Consider the following 23,352-nt stretch of genomic DNA (forward strand, 5'->3'; position numbering starts at 1 on the left):
TTCTGATATAAAGGTCTATTTAAACAAATTTCTTTTTCCCCAGTTTTTTTTTTTTTTTTTCCTCCTCAAGTATTGCTTCATTAATAGTACTTAATAGATGCCATTTTTTTCCATAAAGATTGTTCCTTATTTCCTTAGTGTTTATTACTTGCTTGACTTTAGCCCTTCCTGTGCAGAGTTTTCACTGTTTGAGGTACTTAGTGCAACTTTAAAGACTCAGATTAAGGGATTCTATGGAATGCTGTATCTTATTGTACTCTTGTATTCTGAACCCTTAGGGTCACTATCAGCTATAGAGGTATTTATTGAATGATAGATTGGATTATGAATTCTCATTAATTTGTAGAGTGAAGGTCTAGGCTGTTTGATGAGAATGGCTACTGGTTTGGGTTTTGTGAACCTTAATCCAAGAAATTTGCCAAGCATTTTTGCACTCCCTTGTAGAGAAGCATTCTTTTCTTCATTTATAAATCCATATAAAATTTTTTTCGCATGAAATTAGTAAAATTCCTAACTTCTCAATGTTACCTATTATTTTCTGCCCTTTGAAAAAATACTACTGAACTTTAACAATTGATAAAACTATGAGGTGCCACAGCCAACTTTATTGGAAAGAACAGTGAAAGAAGAATGGAAAGCACCCTGCTTCTGTTCACAAGCCTTCCTGGGAATTATTGTATTGCTTAGACTCAATCCCCTTTGTTTGTTTGTTTATTTATTTATTTATTTATTTATTTTATTTTATTTTATTTTTATTGTAAACAAATGGGACACATATTGTTTCAGTTTGTACATGGAGTAACAGCATCCATTTGCATATTCATATATTTACATAGAGTAATGATGTTTGATTCATTCCATTATTTTTTTCCTTCCCCCCACCCCTCCCACCTCTCTTTTCCCTCTATATAGTCCCTCCTTCCTCCATTCTTGTCCCCCTCCCACCCCCCATTAAGTGTCATCATCCGATTATCAGTGAGATCATTCCTCTTTTGGATTTTTGAGATTGGCTTAAGTTAACTGAGATACTTAACATGATATTCTCCAATTTCATCCATTTGCCTGCAAATGCCATAATTTTATTATTCTTTATAGCTGAGTAATATTCCATTTTATATATATATGTGCGCCACAGTTTCTTTATCCATTCATCAATTGAAGGGCATCTAGGTTGGTTCCATAGTCTGGCTATTGTGAATTGAGCCGCTATGAACATTGATGTGGCTGTATCTCTGAAGTATGCTGATTTTAAGTCCTTTGGGTATAGGCCGAGGAGTGGGATAGCTGGGTCAAATGGTAGGTCCATTCCAAGTTTTCTGAGGAATCTCCACACTGCTATCCAGAGTGGCTGCACTAATTTGCAGTCCCACCAGCAATGTATGAGTGTACAATTTTCCCCACATCCTCTCCAACACCTATTGTTGCTTGTATTCTTGATAATCGCCATTCTAATTGGTATGAGATGGAATCTTAGTGTAGTTTTGATTTGCATTTCTCTTATTACTAAAGATGTTGAACATTTTTTCATATATCTGTTAATTGTTTGCACATCTTATTCTGTGAAGTGTCTGTTCATTTCCTTAGCCCATTTGTTGATTGGGTTATTTGTATTCTTGGTGTAGAGTTTTTTGAGTTCTTTATAGATTCTGGAAATTAGTGCTCTATCTGAAGTATGAGTGGCAAAGATATTCTCCCACTCTGTAGGCTCTCTCTTCGCATTGCTGATAGTTTCCTTTGCTGAGAGAAAGCTATTTAGTTTGAATCTATCCCAGTTACTGATTCTTGCTTTTATTTCTTGTGCTATAGGAGTCCTGTTGAGGAAGTCTGATCCTAAGCCAACAAGATGAAGATTTGGGCCTACTTTTTCTTCTATAAGATGCAGGGTCTCTGGTCTGATTTCAAGGTCCTTGATTCATTGTGAGTTGAGTTTTGTGCATGGTGAGAGATAGGGGTTTAGTTTCATTCTGCTGCATATGGATTTCCAGTTTTCCCAGCACCATTTGTTGAAGAGGTTATCTTTTCTCCATTGCACATTTTTGGCACCTTTGTCTAGTATGAGATAACTGTACTTATGTGGGTTTGTGTCCATGTCCTCTATTCTGTACCATTGATCTACCTGTCTATTTTGGTGCCAATACCATGCCGTTTTTGTTACTATTGCTTTGTAGTATAGTTGAAGTTCTGGTATTGCCATACCCCCTGTTTCATTCTTCCTGCTAAGGATTGCTTTAGCTATTCAGGGTTTCTTATTCTTCCAGATGAATTTCATGATTGCTTGCTCTATTTCTGTGAGGTACATCATTGGGATTTTAATTGGAATTGCATTGAATCTGTATAGAACCTTTGGTAGTATGGCCATTTTGAAAATATTAATTCTGCCTATCCAAGAACATGAAAGATCTTTCCATCTTCTAAGGTCTTCCTTAATTTCTTTCTTCAGTGTTTTGTACTTTTCATTGTAGAGATCTTTTACTTCTTTGGTTAGATTGATGCCCAAGTATTTTATTTTTTTTTGAGGCTATTGCAAATGGAGTTGTTTTCCTCATTTCCCTTTCAGCTGTTTCGTCGCTTGCGTATAAAAATGCTGTAGATTTATGCGTGTTCATTTTATAGCCTGCTATTCTGCTGAATTAATTGATGAGGTCTAGAAGTTTTCTGGAGGAGGTTTATGAATCCTCTAAATATAGAATCATGTCATCTGCAAATAGTGACAGCTTAAGTTCCTCTTTTCCTATTCGTATCCCTTTAATTTCTTTAGTCTGCCTAATTGCTCTGGCTAGAGTTTCGAGGAGAATGTTGAATAGAAGTGGTGAAAGAGGACATCTCTGTCTTGTTCCCGTTTTTAAAGGGAATGGTTTCAGTTTTTCTCCATTAAGAATGATGTTGGCCATGGGCTTAGCATAAATAGCCTTTACAATGTTCAGGTATGTTCCTACTATCCCTATTTTTTCTAGTGTTTTGAGCATGAAAGGGTGTTGTATATTGTCGAACGCTTTTTCTGCATCAGTTGAAATAACCATATGATTCTTATCCTTAAGTCTACTGACATGATGGATTACGTTTATTGATTTATGAATGTTGAACCATCCTTGCATTCCAGGAATGAACCCCACTGGATCGTGGTGCACAATTTTCTTAATATGTTTTTGGATACGGTTTGCCAATATTTTGTTAAGGATCTTTGCATCTATATTCATCAAGGATATTGATGTGTCTTTTCCTGGTTTGGGTATGAGGGTGATATTAGCTTCATAGAATGAGTTTGGTAGGGTACCCTCGTTTTCTATTTCCTGGAATACTTTGAGAAGTATTGGAATGAGTTCTTCTTTGAAGGTCTTGTAGAACTCGGCTGAGAATCCATCTGGTCCTGGGCTTTTCTTGGATGGTAGATTTTTAATGGCTTCTTCTATTTCATTGCTTGATATTGATCTGTTTAAATCGTGTATGTCCTCCTGGTTCAGTTTGGGACGAGCATATGTCTCTAGAAATTTGTCAATGTCTTTGGTACTTTCTATTTTGTTGGAATACAGATTTTCAAAGTAGCTTCTCATTATGTTCTGTATCTCAGTGGTGTCTGTCCTGATATTTCCTTTTGCATCATGTATTTTAGTAATTTGAGTCTTCTCTCTCCTTCTCTTTGCTAGTGTGGCTAAGGGTTTATCTATTTTGTTTACTTTCTCAAAGAACCAACTTTTTGTTATGTCAATTTTTTGAATAGTTTCTTTTGTTTCAATTTCATTGATTTCAGCTCTGATTTTAATTATTTCCTGTCTTCTACTACTTTTGCTGTTATTCTGTTCTTCTTTTTCTAGGGCTTTGAGCTGTAATGTTAGATCATTTAATTGTTGACTTTATATTCTTTTCTGGAATGCACTCCATGCAATGAATTTTCCCCTTAGTACCGTTTTCATAGTGTCCCATAGATTTTCATATGTTGTATCATCATTCTCATTGACCTCTAGGAATTTTTTAATCTCCTCCCTGATGTTTTTTGTTATCCGTGTTTCATTCGATAGCATATTATTTAGTCTCCAAGTGTTGGAGTAATTTCCCTTTCTTATTTTGTCATTGATTTCTATTCTCAGTCCATTATGATCTGATAGAACACAAGGCAGTATCTCTATTTTTTTGCATTTCCTAAGGGCCTCTTTGTGGCATAATACATGGTCTATTTTCGAGAAGGTTCCATGTGCTGCTGAGAAGATAGTGTATCCGCTCGTTGATGGACGGAATATTCTATATATGTCTATTAAGTCTAGGTTATTGATTGTGTTATTGAGTTCTATGGTTTCTTTGGTTGGATTTTGTTTGGAGGATCTATCTAGTGGTGACAGCAGTGCGTTAAAGTCGCCCAGAATTATTGCGTTGTGGTCTATGTGATTCTTGAAATTGAGAAGGATTTGTTTGATGTACAGGGATGCACCATTGTTTGGGGCATAAATATTTACTATCGTTATGTCTTCCTGATTTATGGTTCCCTTAAGGAGTATGAAATGTCCTTCTTAAGCCCTTCTGACTAACTTTAGCTTGAAGTCCACTTTATCTGATATAAGGATTTTTTACTTTTTTATTTTTTACTTTTTTACTGAGTCCATGTGCGTGGTAGGTTTTCTCCCATCCTTTCACCTTTAGTTTGTGGATGTCTTTTTCTATGAGATGAGTCTCTTGCAGGCAGCATATTGTTGGGTCTTTCTTTTTAATCCATTCTGCCAGTCTATGTCTTTTGATTGAGGAATTTAGGCCATTAACGTTCAGGGTTATTATTGAGAAATGATTTGTATTCCCAGTCATTTGGCTTATTTTTGGTTTTTAAGTTGGCTTGGTTTCTCCTTTGAGTGCTTTTTCTCTAAGGTAGTTCCTCCCTTTGCTGACCTCCCTTGTTGTTTTTCATTTCTTCCTCATGGGATATTTTGTTGAGAACATTCTGTAGTGCAGGCTTTCTACTTGTAAATTCTTTTAACTTTTGTTTATCATGGAAGGATTTTGTTTCATCTTCAAATCTGAAGGTTAGTTTTGCTGGGTACAGGGATTCTTGGTTGGCAACCATGTTCTTTCAGAGCTTGAAATATGTTGGTCCAGGCCCTTCTAGCTTTTAGAGTCTGGGTTGAGAAGTCCGCTGCTATCCGTATTGGTCTCCCCCTATATGTAATCTCAAGCTTTTCTCTCGCGTCCTTCAAAATCCTATCTTTATTTTGAATGTTAGGCATTTTCATCATAATGTGTCTTGGTGTGGATCTGCTGTGATTCTGTGCATTTGGTGTTCTGTAAGCCTCTTGTGTTTGATTTTCCATTTCATTTTTCAAGTTTGGGAAATTTTCTGATACTATTTCATTGAATAGGTTGTTCATTCCTTTGATTTGTATCTCTGTGCCTTCCTCAATCCCAATAATTCTTAAATTTGGTCTTTTCATGATGTCGCATAGTTCTTGGAGATTCTGTTCATGATTTCTTACCCTGTTCTCTGTTTGGGCAACTTTATTTTCAAGATTAAATATTTTGTCTTCATTGTCTGAGGTTCTGTCTTCCTAGTGGTCTAGTCTATTGGTGATGCTTTCCATTGAGTTTTTTATTTGGTTTATTGTCTCCTTCATTTCAAGGATTTCTGTTTGGTTTTTTTTTTGAGAATCTCTATCTCTTTGTTGAAATGATCTTTTGCTTCCTGCAGGTGCTCTTTCAGCTTATTGGTATTATCATTCATTGCCTGCATTTGCTCTCTTATCTCATCCTTTGTTTCGTGAATCATCTTAATCTTTTCGGACATTTCTTCTAACATACTGTCATTGGATTCTATTAATATAGAATCTAGATTTGTTTGGATCATTTTCTTTTCCTGTTTTTTTCATGTTGTTCGCGTATCTTCCCCTGTAGCAGTGCAGATCTGGGGTATTGCAGATTTCCCCCTATAGGCTTATAGTGGTCCTATAGGTTTCCAAAACCCTTTCTTTAAGGGGAGATCAATATTAGCAGTGCCCAAATCAGACACTATGCAATCCTAGACCAAATAGCCCCTATGGGGACAATAACAAAATTGTCATAATAAACAAAGTGAGTTCAAATGTTATCTTTGGTAAAACAAACAGGTTTGCAATAAGGTCTGCAGTTTCTAATGGAGGACAAAGAGGATGCAGAGGGATGTAGAATATGGCTGTTAATGGGATAAGAAAATAATATACAGAAGTTCTAGAAAAGAGAAAGGGTGAGAGTGTAATCAAAAGAAATCCAATGTTAGCATGCAAAAAAGGGAGAAAGAGACTCTGAGGGAACAGGTAAACAAAAGAAAAAGAGAGCAAGAAAAGTGAAGAAATAAAAACTTAAATTTTTTTTAAAAAGGAGAAAAAAAGAAAATCTACTGTATAGCAGTCATATACTAATGAAACCTTCCAGTGTTCAGTAGCCTGATGCATGAGAAGTACCTGACAATGAGCTTCAAGCCTCCAGCAGGTGTCTCAGAATGGGATTTGCCCACCCAAAGATTGGAGCTAAGGCTTCCAGGATTATCCAAGATGGCCGCTCTGGCTTCGAAGTGTGTTGGCAAATGGGGAGCTGTACCTCAGGGGTGGACGTGTTCAGCTGGAGGTCCTGGAGACGGGATGAAGTTGGTCTGGCAGGGGTCCTGGAGGTCCCGTGTGTTTGGTGTGGTTGTGGGATCCTGGAGGCCGGGTGCAATCAGTCCGTCTGGGGCCCCAGTTATAGGGTGCAGTCAGTTGGTCTGGGGGTCCTGGCAGCAGGGAGCAGTCAGTGGATGTGAGGGCCCCAGAGGCAGGGAGTGATCGGTCGGGCTGAGGGATCCTGGAGATAGGGCTCAGTCAGTCCGGCCAGGGGTCCTATGGGGCCTGGCTCTCCTCTTTGTTTTTGACTTACATAAACCTTGACATGGAGAATCTCCAAAATGATGCTCAAGTAAAAGAAAAGATACTCTGTTGAATGGATGGTTTTTGTAATATCTCCTATAATTAAGGCATCAGGTTTATGTTTTTTCCCCAGTAGAAGTTAGGAATATGACATGCATTCATTTCTAATTTTTTTCTTTCTGGTTTTTGGTTATTTAAATACTGTCTAGGATTGAGTTTAAGTGTTCTGTAAGGATAGAAACCTCTCTGTCATTAGTCTCTCCAGGCAGCATTGGCTCTGCCATCTGCTACTGGGAGACCTACTGCAAGTTTGTTCATTTCGTCTTGGAGAAAATAGTTATATACCTTGCTTTCTTATTTATCTTTTAAGAAACTATGGGGTCATGGCAGGAAGTGAGGTGAAGTTGAAGGTGGCTAAACATTTATTTCCCAAATTTACCCATCTATGACTAAGCCAGAAGGACAGACCACTTGAGGACAAAGTAGATTGAGAAGGAAAAGCCAGGTTTATTTCCTATAAGACTTAGGATTGTATTTAGCTCTGGGTAACCAAAAAATGAACTGCATAGTCTTAAAATTCACTCAATAGGAAGCCCAAGGATAGATAGTCCAGAGTCGCTGTGATGGCTGAACTGTGTAATTGGAGAGCCAGGTTCCTTCTCTCTGCCCCTTGCAAACCTCAAGATGGGTTTTGTATCTCCAAAAGTCACATCCACATTCTTCAGGAGACGAGGGCACAATGGTCCAGGCCTCTCAACAGGATTAATGTTTCTATTTGAGAATACCCTCCCTAGCACTTATATATATATATTCTCAGTTTTGTAATTTTGTCACATTGTCACCCCTAACTACGGAGGAGACCCAGGATTGAGTTTGACCCTTATAGCTTTTGTATTTAACATGAAGAATATTGGGGTTGTAGATCATTTTCTAGATAGCCAGTCTACACTGTCAGTCACATAACCCCCCATCACCTGAGGTCCTTCTGTTAGTTTCTTAGTTTGTTTCTTTACATTAATGAGAAAGGTAGTCCAATAGAAGGACTGTGAGTATAACATCAAAGGAGTTAGAATCCAGCTAACCACTTTGACTTTCCTTTTGGATTGAGACATACAGTAATTATTTTTCTTCTACTGATCCAAGCCTTAGAGCTTCCTGTGTGCCTAAGAAGTATGATTATACCAAACTCTGGTCACAGTTTTGCAATGAACTGGTTATATGACCATAGGCCAATTGTGCAACCTTGCTGGGTGTCACTTGCATCAGTTTTACGAGATGTTTCAGAATAGGGCAATGGCTGATAACGTTTCTTATGGTAGAAGCAGAATAGCTACTTTAAATTTTTTTTCTAAGAAGAGTATTTATGGATTCCTAGGGATACTTTTATTATATTTATCATAACTTTTATATCATTTATCCTAAAGTTTAAGGACAAAACATTAAATAAGGTTGAATGGAATATATTTTATTGCCAAAGCTATAAAATACTAACAATGTTATGAAATACTAACAGAATCAATCGTTAAAATAGCCATTATATTATAGCAGGTTGACATCTGGGAATGGAATAAGGTAAAAATTCTTAGTGCATACATCATAAAAACCTTTTCAGGGTTGTGTGTCTTAAATTATTTCAGTAATTAAGATATTCCCCCTCTTGGTGTTCATTAGAAGGAACAGCAAATATTTTGATATGGCTACTTGGCTGGACTTACAACCTATTTGAATGGCTCTATCAAAACATCTTGAACTAGTTACCAGCCTCAGATTCATAGAATAACTTTTTCAGGCAGATTTCATTTGTCCATTGATTAAACATGTGGAACATATGTTAGCAGTAGCAACAGTTTCATAAGCCAGGGTGTTTAATAAAAGCAACTCTTTAAAGTGAGCAGTAAGTTTAAGACAGAATAAAAGAGGAGACTGGAATTTTGTGTTAAGAGATGAGAAGCAAAGAGCTAACAAGAAGGCTAGCTGGCAGTCAAGTGTAAAGAATGCTGGGATTTTAGCCAACAGGTTGCTAGGGTGAGTTAACTGAGACCTGTTCTGTCAGCACAGTTCGTTTGTTTCAGACAGGTTTATCTTCTCAGGTAAATTTGAAATGGAAAGGATAAGGTAGGAGACTTTGGCCAGAATAATCTACATGTTCCAGTTACTTGTTCTTGCATAATAAATCACTCAAAGCCTAGTGGCTTAAAATAAAGATGACTTTCATTTTTCATGCATCTGCAATTTGAAGTTTGGTGGGGACAGCTTGTCTTTGTCCCAGTGGTGTCTGTTGAGATAGCTCAAAGCTTCTAAAGGCTAGAATCTTATGAAGAGTCTTTCACTCAAATGACTGCAGTTGATGCTGGGTCTTGGCAGGGTCCTTGGTTGGGAGTGGAACTGAGGCCTTTCCATATGGCTGCTTGGCTTCATTACAGCATGGTGACTGGGTTTTAGGGGTGAGCATCCAAGCGGGGGGAGCCAGGAGGAAGCTATGTCACCTTTTATGACCTAGCCTCCACAGCCTTCAGCTGTACCTCTGCCACATTCTGTTTATTAGAAGTGAGTCACTGAGACTGGCCCTTGTTCAAAGGGAGGGAACTAACTCTACCTTTTGATGGGAGACATGTCCAAGAAGCTGTGTACATGTTTTAAAACTAGCACACACTAATCATAGATAATTTCTTATCTCCTTTTGCATTTTAGAAGACCCATTGCAGGACACATACCACAAATATAGACAGATATTCACAGTGGTTCTGAACTACCTTTTTTACTTTGTTAACTTAGAGAAAAGTTACAATTTCTATTTAATAAGAAAATAGTAGAGTAATATGATTGATATCCATATGCTTTTCATCAGGAGTGATAGAGTCAGTAAATTTATCAAGTACAGATGAAAAAATTTTTGTTGGAAAAGGAAATGAAAACATTATATGGCATTCTTGGACAATTCAGCATTATGTGTCCAAAGTCTAAAAGAAAGTTCTTTTTTTTGGCACCTGAAAATGCAGATTTCACATTCAAACTCAGCTATAATTCACTTAGAGAACTTATATGTACTGATAAGTATGGAGTAGGTTTTGTGGTCTGGAAATTGTTGATTTAAAGTTTAAAATCATTTAATTCCAACCTGATGTTTGTAAAGTTGGTGTAGATGGGACCAGAGAAACCTCACTATGTTTAACACACAATAGCCTTTTGTTCATTACCCTACCAAAAATATTTCCAAAAGTAAATGTTTGCTACAGGCTCCTATTAAAGTGTGAGGGGAAATTGAATTAGAATTCCAAATCTTTAGCCTTTACACATACTCATTTAGATTTCTTTCATATGGTTAAACCTTTAAAAGTTCAGGGGTATACTCTGAGAAGAAACATGATATTCCTTTTCATAGCATGAAGAAAATAATATTAGTTATCCTTTTTTCTGAACTGGTTTTAGTTCTGCCATGGTTGGTTGTTGAACCCATAGGAAGTCAGTATCAGTAATCAGTGTGGATTGAATGCAGTTTGTGTAGGTTGAGAGAGAGAGAGAGACAGAATCCTTAGTCATGTGGGATAACATAGGAGTAAGAAACCTTTGAAGGGTTTAACCAAATTTAATTTAATTTATTCCAAGGGAAATCTCAACAATATGTGGCCCTGAAGACTTCATGGTACTTTTGTGATACTTAAATTTACTTACTAATGAATTTCTTTTAAATATATTATTATCAACACTTGGAGTGAATCTGTTTTAATGATTAAAAGCTAACAGCTGGATTAGTCACTTGTTAGTTTTAGTACTTGCAACTGATTTTAATGGTTTTCCTTTTATAGATGATGATGATTTTATTATTTTATCTAATAATTATGTCATATTTCTTTTTGTCTTCATATTGCTTATAAGAATGTGGCAAATGATAATATTTGTATAATAGTTGTTGTTCTGTCTAGTTTCTTCCTGACCTTAATGGCAATGTTCCTGTTTTAGTTTCAGATTAGTTGATGTTTGTTGATTCTTAGTATTTCTTACTTATCATGCTAGGAAAGTATTCTTTTAAAAAAAAAAAAAAACTGGGGAGTACCTACTGACTTATATTGATGTATTCTCAGCATTTGAAGACAAAGTTATAGAGTTTTTCTCCTTGCTGTAACTAATATCATGAATTATATTTAATTTTCTGGCTATTAAGATGCCATTCCATTCCTAGAGGAAAAACTCCAGCTCTTGATGATTGCATATTTTTTTCATACCTGTTAGATTAACTTAAAAACTTTTTATCCAGATTTTTTTTTTATTATATCATAAGTAAAATTGACTGTTGTTTTCTTGGTATCATAAACATATCAAAATGTGAACCTTCCATCTTTCCCCTTTTTTGGGGGGGCGCTGGTTTTCTGGGGATTGAACTCAAGGGCCTGCAACCACTGAGCCATATCCCCAGTCCTTATTTTGTATTTTATTTAGAGATGGGGTCTCACTGAGTTGCTTAGTGCCTTGCCTTTGATGAGCCTGGCTTTGAACTTATCCACCAGTCTCAGCCTCCCCAGCCGCTGGGATTATAGGCATGCACCGCCATGCCCAGTAGCTTCCATCTTTTCTACCCTCTATAGCTATACTGTTCAGTTGGTAACCACTAGCTACACTCAGTTATTTAAACCTAACCAGATTGAAATCAGGAAATTACATTTCAAGGATTTAGTAACCAGGTGTGACTAGTGGCAACCAAGCTAGACAGTGCAACAAAAGACAAAAGACAGTGCAAAGAAATTTGTGGTATGAAAATTATCTTTTTTTTTTTTTTTTTTTAAAGTTTTGAACAAGTTCACTAATAAAGCCAGCTGGGTCAGGTTCTTTCAAACTGGCATACTGTGTCTTTCAAACTTCCAATTTTGTATGCTTATGTTTCCTTTCCTGATTTCTTTATTGTAAGTTTGTCTTCTTAATTTTAATGTAATAGCTCTCATATATAATTAATATTTTAACTTTTTTAAAAGTAATTTTTGGGATTTGGATGTAGCTCAGTTATAGAGCTTAGCATGCACAAGATCTTGGGTTCAATCTCTAGCACTACAGTTACAACAAAAAATTAAAACTAACTTTTAATGTAGTATAAATCTTAATGCAGGTCCATTTCAAAATACTGTTAAGCTTATATGTATAGGTTATCTCTTACTATAGATATAACCACCCATATTTGTGTGTGTGTGTGTATTTTAAATTGTTGTAAAATACACATAATATAAAATTTATCATCTTAGTCACTTTTAAACATATAGTTCAGTAACATTGTTTTTTATTTGAAAAATCTTACCACTGTGCAGTCCCACCAGGAATGTGTGAGTGTACCTTTGAAAAATCTTACACTCTGTATGGTTTTGAAATTTGTACATTTTTCTCTAAGTGCAGTCTCTTCTCTGATTATTTGTAATTTACCTTTGTTTAATTGCATTTGCTGTAATTTCCAGAATTATGCTAGTGGTATAATAATAATTTTTGTTTTATTTCTTATGTTATAGGAATTTCCATAAATGTGTGTTCTCTAACATGTGAACTGAATAGTCTTTGTAATGAAAAAAAAATGCATCCTCCTATTTCTATTTACTAGTTTGATTCTTTAAATGTGAATAGCTGTTGAAGTTTTATCAACTGACGTTTTCCACATCTTTCAGGTGATACATATGGTTTTTCTATTTTGACCCACTTATGCTATGAATCAGAATAACACTTTCCCAATACTAAACTCATTTTGTATTTGATGAATGTATTTCAGGTATGTTAATAGAGCAGTAAATTTAGTTCATTGGTATAGGTTCATAATGCTTGGGATAAGGTACATTTCAGATTGAGGAGTTTTTTTGTGGGGGAGGGGAGTTTGGAATATACACAATGAGGTATCTTGGAGAGGGGACCCAGGTCTAAACACAAAATTCATTTGTGTTTCATTTATATCTTATACATATAGCTTGATGGTAATTTGATGCAATTTTTTGTGGGCTGTATTTGAACTAGGATCTGACACATGAGGTCATGTGTGGCATTTTCTACTTGTGGCATCTTGTGAGTACTCAAAAGTTTCAGATTTTGGATTTTTGGCTGAACCTTTAGTTATATATGCTTATAGTTGTATGCTTATCTGGTCTATAATTTTTGTGTTTTTTTAAATTTTATATTGAGTTTGGATGTCAGCATTAGATTAAATTCATTAGAAGGTGGTTTTGTTCTTTTCTATAAAATAGTTTAAATGGCTTAGAGTTTTTTTATTACTATCCATAAAACTAGCTATATTTAGTTGATTATACTTAGTTGATTAAATAATGTTCCTAATTGTCATTGTCCCCTTCATGCTATTTTTTCTGTTTCTTACATCAGTACCATATGCTCTAATAATGAATACTATTGAATTATCTGGTTCATTTGCATGGAGACTGCTACTAAGGGGTTAGAATAATGACATCAACATTTAACATCTGTTAATGCTTACCGTCTGTCAAAACTGTACTAAATATTTAAAAGTGATTATCTTATTTATTCCCTGCCAGATAAGATAGATAAATTTTACAGATAGGAAAATATAAGCTTAGAACTATTAAGTAAATTTCCAGATCTTTTAATAATATACAGTAAGAAAGCTGGAATATTTGTCTGCACCTTTATCTGTTACTATTTAACTTTTTTTGTTTCTATATTTGGGATTTTTTTCCCTTTTCTCTTGATCAGTTGTACTGATGGTTTTTCATATTGTGTCTTTCTTTCTACCCTTAAAGAATCAATTTCTCTGTGGGCATGGTGGCATATGCTTGTAATCACAGAGGCCAGGGAGGCTGAGGTAGGAGGATCACAAGTTCCAGGACAACCTCAGTAGTTTCTTGAGGCCCTGAGCAACTTAGGGAGACCCTGCCTCAAAATGAAGCATAAAGAAGGGCTGGGTTTTTGGCTCAGTGGTTAAGCAACTTTGGGTTCAACCCTGGTACCACAAAAAAAAAAAAAAAAAAAAAAAGAATCTCTTGTATATTTCACATTTTTTTGTATATTCATTTTTTTTGGCAACATCTTTCTTCTTGTTTACTATAGATTCTACATTTCTTCAGTTGCAAGAGTTAGTTCATTTGTTTCTTTTTCAAATTAAAGCACTTATGGCCTAAATCTTCATTATGACTTTTGACTGAATTTCTTTACTCAAATATCTAATATTCTTTTTGTTATAGCATTTTTATATTACCCTAAATCAATTCTTTACAACCAATGGACTTCAGTTGCACATTACAAATGTGAGAAGGTACTGATCCCTTTATCCTTTGAAGCAGGTTATAGGAAAGTGAATTTCCCTTTCTCTGTTACCTCAGATTGGATTGTTAGCATGTGTTTGATAAAATCCTTATTATAGGTTAAGTTGTGTCTGTTGATTCTCATTTTCACTGACAGAAGTAACAGATATGACTACATAATTTCTTTTGAATAGATAGCTTCATAGCTTAATTAATAGTTCTTAATAAACTAATTTCCAGTCTAGACATTACATGAGATCAAAGAATTTTTGATGGGAATTTTTCCTCTCCATCTCCAAAGAATATATTCCTTTCTTATTCTTTTTTTTCTATAGTTTTATTTTATTTATTTATTTATTATGTAATTGAACGCAGTGCCTTGCACATGCTAGGCAAGTGTTCTACCACTGAGCCACAACCCCAGCAACTCCTTTCTTATTCTTTTTTTTTAAATTTAATTATTTATTTTTTTATTTTTTACAGACTGCATTTTGATTCATTGTACACAAATGGGGTACATCATTTCATTTCTGTGGTTGTACACGATGTAGATTCATACCATTCGTGTAATCATACATGTATGTAGGGTAATGATGTCTGTCTCATTCTACCATTTTTCATACACCCTCCCTCTCATTTCTTTCTACATAATCTAAAGTTCCTCCATTCTTCTCTCACTCCCCACACCCCCCACCAACATTATATATCATTCTCCACTTATCAGGGAAAACATTTGGCCTTTGATTTTTTTGGGATCGGCTTATTTCACTTAGCATGATATTCTCCAATTCCATCCATTTATTTGCAAATGCCATAATATTATTCTTCTTTATGGCTGAATAATAATCCATTGTGTATATATACCACAGTTTCTTTATTCATTCATCTGTTGAAGGGCATCTAGTTTGGTTCCACAATCTAGCTATTGTGAACTGAACTGCTATGAACATTGATGTGGCTGTGTTTCTGTAGTATGCTGATTTTAAGTCCTTTTGGTATAAACCGAGGAGTGGGATAACTGGGTCAAAAGGTGGGTCCATTCCAAGTTTTCTGAGGATTCTCCACACTGCTTTCCAGAGTGGCTGCACCAATTTGCAATTCTACCAGCAATGTAGAAGTATGCCTTTTTCCCCACATCCATGCCAGCATCTGTTATTGTTTGTGTTCTTTATAATAGCCATTCTGATTGGAGTCAGATGAAATCTTAGAGTTGTTTTAATTTTCATTTCTGTAATTACTAGAGATGTTGAACACTTTTTCATATATTTATTAATCGCCTGTATGTCTTCTTCTGTAAAGTGTCTGTCCAGTTCCTTGACCCATTTATTGATTGGGTTCTACCAGAGGCGCTACACAGATTCAGTGCAATTCCAATTAAAATCCCAATGACATTCCTCACAGAAATAGAGAAAATCATGAACTTCATCTGGAAGAACAAAAGACCTCGAATAGCCAAAACATTTCGAAGCAGGAAAAGTGAAACAGGAGCTATCACAATACCACACATTAAACTGTACTACAGAGCAATAGTAACAAAAATGGCATGATATTGGCACCAAAATAGACAGGTAGACCAATGGTACATAATAGAAGACACAGAGACAAAACCACATAAATATAGTCACCTCATACTAGACAAAAAAGCCAAAAACATACAGTGGAAAAAAGATAGCTGTTCAACAAATGGTGCTGGCAAAACTGGAAATCCATATGCAGTAAAATGAAATTAAACCTGTATCTCTCACCTTTTCTTATTCTTAAGTGACACAAAGTAGAGACCAGATCATCAGGGGAGATAGAAGCAAGAAGCAATTGAAATACCTTTTTTTTTTTTTTTTTTCTGAATTTTGTCAGTTAAAGAAAGGAGAAAAATGGAAGAACACTTTGAAGAAATAGTTGGGTCCAGGTGTGTGTATATTTACTGGAGTTGATTATACTTACTTATCAGAATGAGAAAGAGGGAGTGAAGGGAGCAATATGAAAAATGTGATGAAAAATCAAATGATTAATGATAGAAGATATAGTCTTCTCCCAACTCAACAATGTAGAAAACATGGACATTGGGTGAGAGTAAGGAAGGTTTGGGACAGAGTGAGATTGTGAAGCATAGTAAGTGCATAGAGAAGCCACAGTGAGCACTTGCCAGCAAATCATTAGATGGTTCTCAGACTAGGTTAGATCACAGGCTCTGGAAAGAAGTGGGAATTTGGAGTCCAGTGAGCGTTACACAGACACGGAAATATAAAATTGGCCTGAGTGAAGTGCTGGTCAGGAAGGACTACAGGCTATTCTAAGATAGTTTGAGGCTTCCCTAGGGGCAAGTTTAGAGGAAATGCCACTGAGACCATCTTCTTTCCAAGTGTTGGGCCCTCTGACCTTCTGTTTGGAGGGGAAGGAGTGCCACAGAGCCACTTACTGCACACTTAGCTGATAGACTCCTTTCTTTATTTCTATCTGTGGTTTTGGCCTAAGTCTATTTTAGATACGGTAGTTATAAACTGAATAATTGTATTTAGAACATGCATGTAATAATGAGCACATTTTATTCCAAAGATATACTGGGAACATACTTGTGAGTTGAATATTTAATCATTAGCATGGTTATTATGCCAACACTGGGTAGTCCAGGAAGATCAGAGCCTAAAATTTAACTAAATTAATAAGACACTAGCAGGTCAAGTGTCAGATATAGGAAGCAGGAAAGAGTGGGCAGTAATGGGCCAAGCAAAGGTCAAGTTCCAGAGCCTAATAGTGAGACATTTGGGTTTAGTATTTATAGCACATAGTAGAATGGGTAAATAATATATCTTTTGTAAATGGTTTAGTGAAGCTTGGGAAGATCTCCATGATGGTTCACACAGTAGCCTTCTTGTTGATAAGATCAGATTTGACCTTTTTCAATAGACAATCAACTGATTGTCAAAAAAGATATTAAGGAAAGTCAAAACACACTCTTTTATACCTATAAATTGATAGAATTCATTTGGAGTACCATTTGGCATTGCCTATCAAGGATTTTAAATAAACCTATGATGAAAAATAATCCTTTGTCCCAGAAGTATTGTCTATAGGAATTAATTTGGAGGAATAATTAACATTGTACACAAAGACTTAGCAATGAGAATATTTATTATAAGGTTTAGGGCCTGGGGTAAATTTGTTAAATAGACTTTTTAAAAATTTGCTTTCCAAAAGTAAAGGTATTTACTTAAAAGACTATGAGGTTAGTTTGGGGAAGGTAACTTTTGAGTGATAAAAGTAAATATGAATTTGAGTAGTGGCAGTAATTATGAAGACTTGACATATCTTCATGTCAAGATTAAGTGTGTAGTTTAGAGGAAGGTGATGTTGGATGGAGAACCATGTTTCTAGAATGATCTAAAATATGATGTCAGCATATGTGGCAGACACCTTAGATGTGAAGTAATCAATGAAGTGCATTTTTAAACCAAATGAGATTTCCTTTCATAACCATTAGAATGACAAAAATGTTAAAATCAGGCAGTATCTTGGTGTTGTAGATATGGAAGGAATTTTGAGGAATACATGATCCCCAAATGCAACAGTTCTGCATCTGAGTAATATATCTTAGAGAAACTAAGTCTGCTCTTAAAAGCGAAAATGCATACAAAGAAGTTCATAGTAGGGCTGGAGTTGTTGCTCAGTGGTAGAGCGTATGCCTGGCATGTGTGAGGCCCTGGGTTCGATACTCAGCACCCAGTATAAATGAATAAAAGAAAAATCTGTTGACAACCGAAAAAATTCTTAAAAAATGGAGTTAATGGTAGCACTATTTAAGGGGAAATAAAAGGAAACAACTAAATATCTATTGACAGAAAAACAGAAAATAAATCGTGGTGTAGTTATGAAATAGAATATTATACATTAGCAAAAATGCATAATATTTATATTGTGTATAAGTTAACCTTGGGCAGTCTCACAAGTATAATGAATTTTAAAAAGAAACACATTGCAGACCATTTATATCAATAAAAACCTGTAAGTACTATGTATTATTTAGGAACAGATACATAATAATAAAAGAATGCACAGAAAGATAGTAGTACAAGGTAATGTTTAGTTTGAGAGAGAACTAAGGAGGAATACACCATTACTGGTATTTTTGTTTCTTCAGATAAGTAGTGGGCCTGTTTATTTTATTTTTCTTTTTACCTTTTTGATATCTTAAATTATACACACACACACACACACACACACACACACACACACATAAATTATAAGGGAAGACAGTGTTAATATCTTTCCTTGACCTCACTGGTGATTTTTATAGAATTTATTCCATAGAATTGAGTAGAGAAGTAGAAAGTGTAATAGAATATTCTGAGTTAAATTCTGTCTCAGTTGTTTTATAGCTATGTAGTTTGGCAAAAGGCTCAAGCTCTCTGATCTTTAGTTTCCTCAGTTGTAAGGTAAGGATCACAAAAGGCCACTGTAAAGGTTCAGAAGAATGATGCACCTTATTTTATTGAAAAAAGTCAGACAATAAAATATTAACATCATTATCAGTTATTTCCTTAGGGAATATTAATAGACCTCCAAAAGTCACTTGTAAGGAAAATAAATCATATAGGAAGCACTTTTATATGAAGATTAAAGAACAATTTCCCAATTAAAAAGACATGCCATTTATTTAAATACAGTTTATTTTTATTTTTTGTGCAGTGTCAGGAATGAACCCAGGGTCTCACACTTGCTAGGCAAGCACTTTACCATTGAGCCACATCACCAACTCTAAAGGTAATTTTTAAAATCGAATTAAATAAATTAAAGTGGGCTATTCAGAAACATTCTGGGGAAAAGTACTCTTGTTCTAGTGAAGTCCATCTGAAAGATGTCTTCTGATGATTTAAGTAGAAGTCAGATGCACTGGGTGATACTGAAATTCTCTTATTTGCCCTGTCATTCTCATTCAAAGTTACGAAAGTTACTCAGAACTTCTCTAGCTTGTTTAAGAGAAAGCTTGAAATACCAGAGGTGATAGAAGGATTTGTCCCACTGAGAAACAAAGCAGAAGTGAATATTTAAAACTGGTGTAAACATAAACTTTGGAGTCCCCTCCAGATTAGGGTTGGAGTGTGATTCTGCAAATAGATCTTTTGGGGAAGGAGGAGGCCTTAGGCAGAAGTTGTGATTTGCAAATTGAAGGAGGCAGAGAACTTTCTACTGAGAAGCATGTATACAAGCTGACACAGGAAATGAAAAAGGAAACAGACCCAGAAGAAAGAAGTCTGACAACCCAATTGTCCTAGATTATTCTCTGAGAGGCCACATGCCTGGTCAACAGACCTTGAACTGAGTGGGGTGGATTTAGAGCAAAGGTTTGGATTTTGTGTGTGTGTTGGGGCAGGAAGGCAAGAAGTTCTTAGTTATAAAAACAGCATGTGTTCTAAAATGCTCCGTTGAAAAAATACTGGTTCATAAATGCAAAGAAAACAACAAAATTACAGTATTATTTTTTATTAAAATAAGAGAAACTTTATTGATTAATATTTTTAAACTCATTTGCAAGGAAAATCTTCATTTAACCTCCAGAATTATATAGTGAGAGCAGTAGGGGTTGACAGTAGTAGGTTCTTCCCTAGAACAAAATTTATCAAGGTTTTTTTAAAAAAGCAAGTGGCCTTTTCCCATTTTTACACATGGTAAGAAGAGAGGCACTTCACCTTTGTTAAAATCAGGCCATAGTTTAAAAGAAGCCCCTCTCTCCTTTGTGTTTGAGTGTTGAAGCACCTCGCTTATGCCTTCCTCCATACTCCACATGGACTGATTTGGAGGAGGACTAACTGCAGATTCCTTAGAGGGTAGACCTAGTAAGTCTTAACACTTTAGTTCTTGAGTTTTGGGTATATATTGCTTGAATGGACAAATTAGTTAATAAAATTACTGAGCTTAGGTGAGAGAAAACATGAACAGATAATAATAGAAGCTATTTAGTGTTTATTTACTTCTTCAAAGTTTACAGTATTCTCAGGTACATAAAGAAGATAGAAAGTATGGAAGAATTTTCTTTTCATTATTAAAAAATACTAGAATTTGTTAGATGATAGTAAAATCCTTTCTTGGTCTGAACATTTCTCATGAAAGAATATCAAGGTAGTTATGTTTTAATGTATTACGATGATCTAACACCCAGAACCAAGAGGATGTGATTCTTGGAAATTCTTTGTTGAACTCGGATTGTACACCAGCACTAATTGCTTGTTAGGTGTTCTGGGGGGACAGGCACATCCTGTGCTGAGAAAGGTAAGGCTTGTTTGATGTTGGAAAGGCAGAGAGATTCTGAGTATCTTTCAACTCTTTTCTCTGCACCGTGGTACAGTCAACAGGAGAGCAGTGTCCCAGGCTTTGTAAGGCCCCTTCTGCTCCCCAGAAGGCTTCTGAAACACCTTTCTAGTCACCTAAACTCAGAGTGCTCCCAAGGGAAGGCAGAATTTGGTTGCCTTCTAGTCTGAGGTACTAGTCTGCCCACAGTTATTATTTTATACAGTATTCTCAAAAGGTGTGATGTAGAGAGACCTAAGGGTCTGCTGATGCTTTCCATTTCCTTAAAAAAAAAAAATCTTACTTCTGCCATGGTTTTGCAGCTGTCATCTGTCTTGCATTGTTCATTTCGTGTTTTGTGTTATGTAATGGTCATGTACCTGGTTAAACTCTTTGAGGGTGTGGACCAAGTGACCCACTAGCTAAGTACTCTGGCTGATGTTTTCCAGACATGCAGACTTTGTGCCAGCACAATTTGTGAGTAACCTCCTGCTTCCCCTGCTTTTGTTGTTATTATGTCCCCACAAATGCTATACTATGTTTCTGGGCTGTTTTCTATTCTGATGCGTTTGCTAGTCTGTATTGTTGGATTTTGATTATTTGAAGAATTCATTTATGGATCTGGCTTTATCACTATTACTTTTGCTAATTGGGGGGTTACTCTGGAACTTTATTTGTGGATGTGAACTTGAGATCATTTTATCTCTTCTAGAGCATTTTAAAGCATTTTGTTTGCAGAAGTCAAGATCGTGTTCTTATGTGTGGCTCAATGATATAGAAAAATTTAGGTTAAGTTGTCTTCCTAGAGGTGATTAACACAGGCATTATCAGTATAATGTATGTTCTTCCAGATTTCTGTCTGTGCATAAGCACATTAATGCATACATATGTTCTTATCATAGAAAATAGTCTTGTGTAAATTCATATGTTCACTTAGGAGAACTTAACATCTTCACAATATTGAGCCATTTATAGTGACAGGGAACTGAAAAAGAGGCTCTAACTTAAACCTGGCACTATGTTGTTCTGGTCTCCTAACATTATTATTATCAAAGAAATAATTTTCAGTAGTTAAAATTATCCTAGAACTAGTAGTCTTTTGGGGGGGGGGAAAGAAGCCCTTATTGTGTTTGTCCAAGGTTTTTTTAATGGAGGCCCCAGACTTGGCTGTCTCAAATTGAGTCAGCAGGCAGCAGCCTAAACTAATATTTCTTTCAAGGAGCTTCCTGAGACAAAGACTTCTGCGCTTGGTCTTCTGACTCTAGATTATAGTTGAAACCCAGGATCTCTTTTATTTTTAATTCCTGGGGGGACCAACTGCTGTCTTAGTGGCATAAATTAATTTTAGAACACCTGGGTGGCCTTTAATCTGGTTCTTCTTTTCAAGGAGTCTGGCATTTGGATGAGACTTTTCCTATGTTGACACAGCCTTTCCTTAAATCTTACCTTTCTATGGACTTTCTGGAGAGACTTGAGGGAGGGAGGAAGGGATATAAACTGTCTTTGATGAACTTTCCTTTCTTTAAAAAAATAAAAGTACAATTTTTATGTGCAGTGATGTTTTCTCTGAAAAGATAAACCTTCATTTACTTAATTGTATAGCCTAATCATTCATTCATATACATCTATTTTTTGCTGTGTCATGTTTGGTTCTGTGCTGCTCTTTAGGTTAGATTTTTTTACACTGGGTGTTTAATTTTCCAAATTATTTATAGGTCCTTCACAGTTGTGGTCTCAACCCAGTAGCCTATCAGGTAATTTCTAGTAGGAGACCCAGCACCATCTTTCCTAGCCATGGGACCTATAGCAACTTGGCCACTTTTGCAGTAATTTCCACACCTGAATCTGTATCCATAAAAAGTCAGGTCGAGTCAGATGAACACTTTTATGACTTTTCCTTCTCTTTTTGTTGGTTCCCAGTGAACCTTTCCCACCTTCTCTGATACCTGTGTCTTGGGCTTTTCCCGTCCTCTTTTAGTTGCTTTTCTGTTTTTGGTACCCTCTTTGTCCTCCCCTCTATCTGTATGCAGATTGCCTTGGGTGACATTCAGATAGCTAAAGTTCCAGAGATCTCTTCTACCAGGAACTTTTATATAGCAGTTCTCATCCTGATTGAATACATAAGGAACAGTTGCACAAAGCTGTGCCTTGAGAGAGGTCCAGAAGGGCTTTCTCTACCTTGAGCCAACTTAGAAGAAGTCATACCTTCTCTGAAAGCCCAAGCAATGGTCCTGTTTTTACATGGGATTTGATTTGGGGCAGAGGTTGGGTTGGCTAAGCCTATTCTCTGATTCCATCACTAGATGATAGAAAGTATCTGCAGCCAATTGTTACAGCTTTAGCAGGGCTGCAACTAAGAGAGATAGACACAAGGGGGCAGCCTCCCCCACATATTTTCATCAAATCGGAAAACAGGAACAAAGACTGCAGTTTCTGTCACGGGAGTGAGCCTGGGCTGTATCCCAGTACCCACATGGAAGATGTATCACGTCTAACTCTGTGTTTATAAGAATATTGAGTCGTTGTGAAAGGCATATGAGTGCTGAGTAGGTTTTTGTGCTTTGTTGGGCTGAAGTTTTGTTAACACAATCAAGGATTCCCAAGTGTAGGTCTTGTATATATCCCTTGCCCAGCCCAGAATCAGAGCACAGCACTGCAGGCGGACTTTTTTTTTTTTTTTTTTTTAATTGCAGGCTTAGAGATGACTGAATCATTAGTACAGAAAAGTTGAAATTGGTTTAGCTTCCTGTTTGAACCTGAAGAGTGAATTCACAGCAGTCATTTAAATTTATTTTGGCCTTTCTTTTTCTCCCTCCCATCTCTCTTCAAATACTGAAGGCATTGTTTCAGTTGTATATTTTTTTCCTTTGGTTTCCTCTTCATCTTGGAAATTGAGTTATGACTCCTTTGGTTGTTACTAGTTGGAAAAAGCATTATTATGAAAATCCATGCTGCTTAGTGGGCAGTGAAACAGAATATAA

The 23,352-nt window shown here is 36.0% G+C and overlaps 1 protein-coding gene across 2 annotated transcripts in view; it reads left to right on the forward strand.

Moving 5' to 3' along the window:
- The window catches only part of EFL1 (elongation factor like GTPase 1), a 150,946-nt gene that overhangs the window by 51,286 nt on the left and 76,308 nt on the right, over positions 1-23,352 (forward strand). The gene's annotated exons all lie outside the window — the stretch shown is intronic.

Source organism: Sciurus vulgaris (assembly GCF_902686455.1).
Source record: "Sciurus vulgaris genome assembly, chromosome: 2".
Taxonomy (NCBI): Eukaryota; Metazoa; Chordata; class Mammalia; order Rodentia; family Sciuridae; genus Sciurus; species Sciurus vulgaris.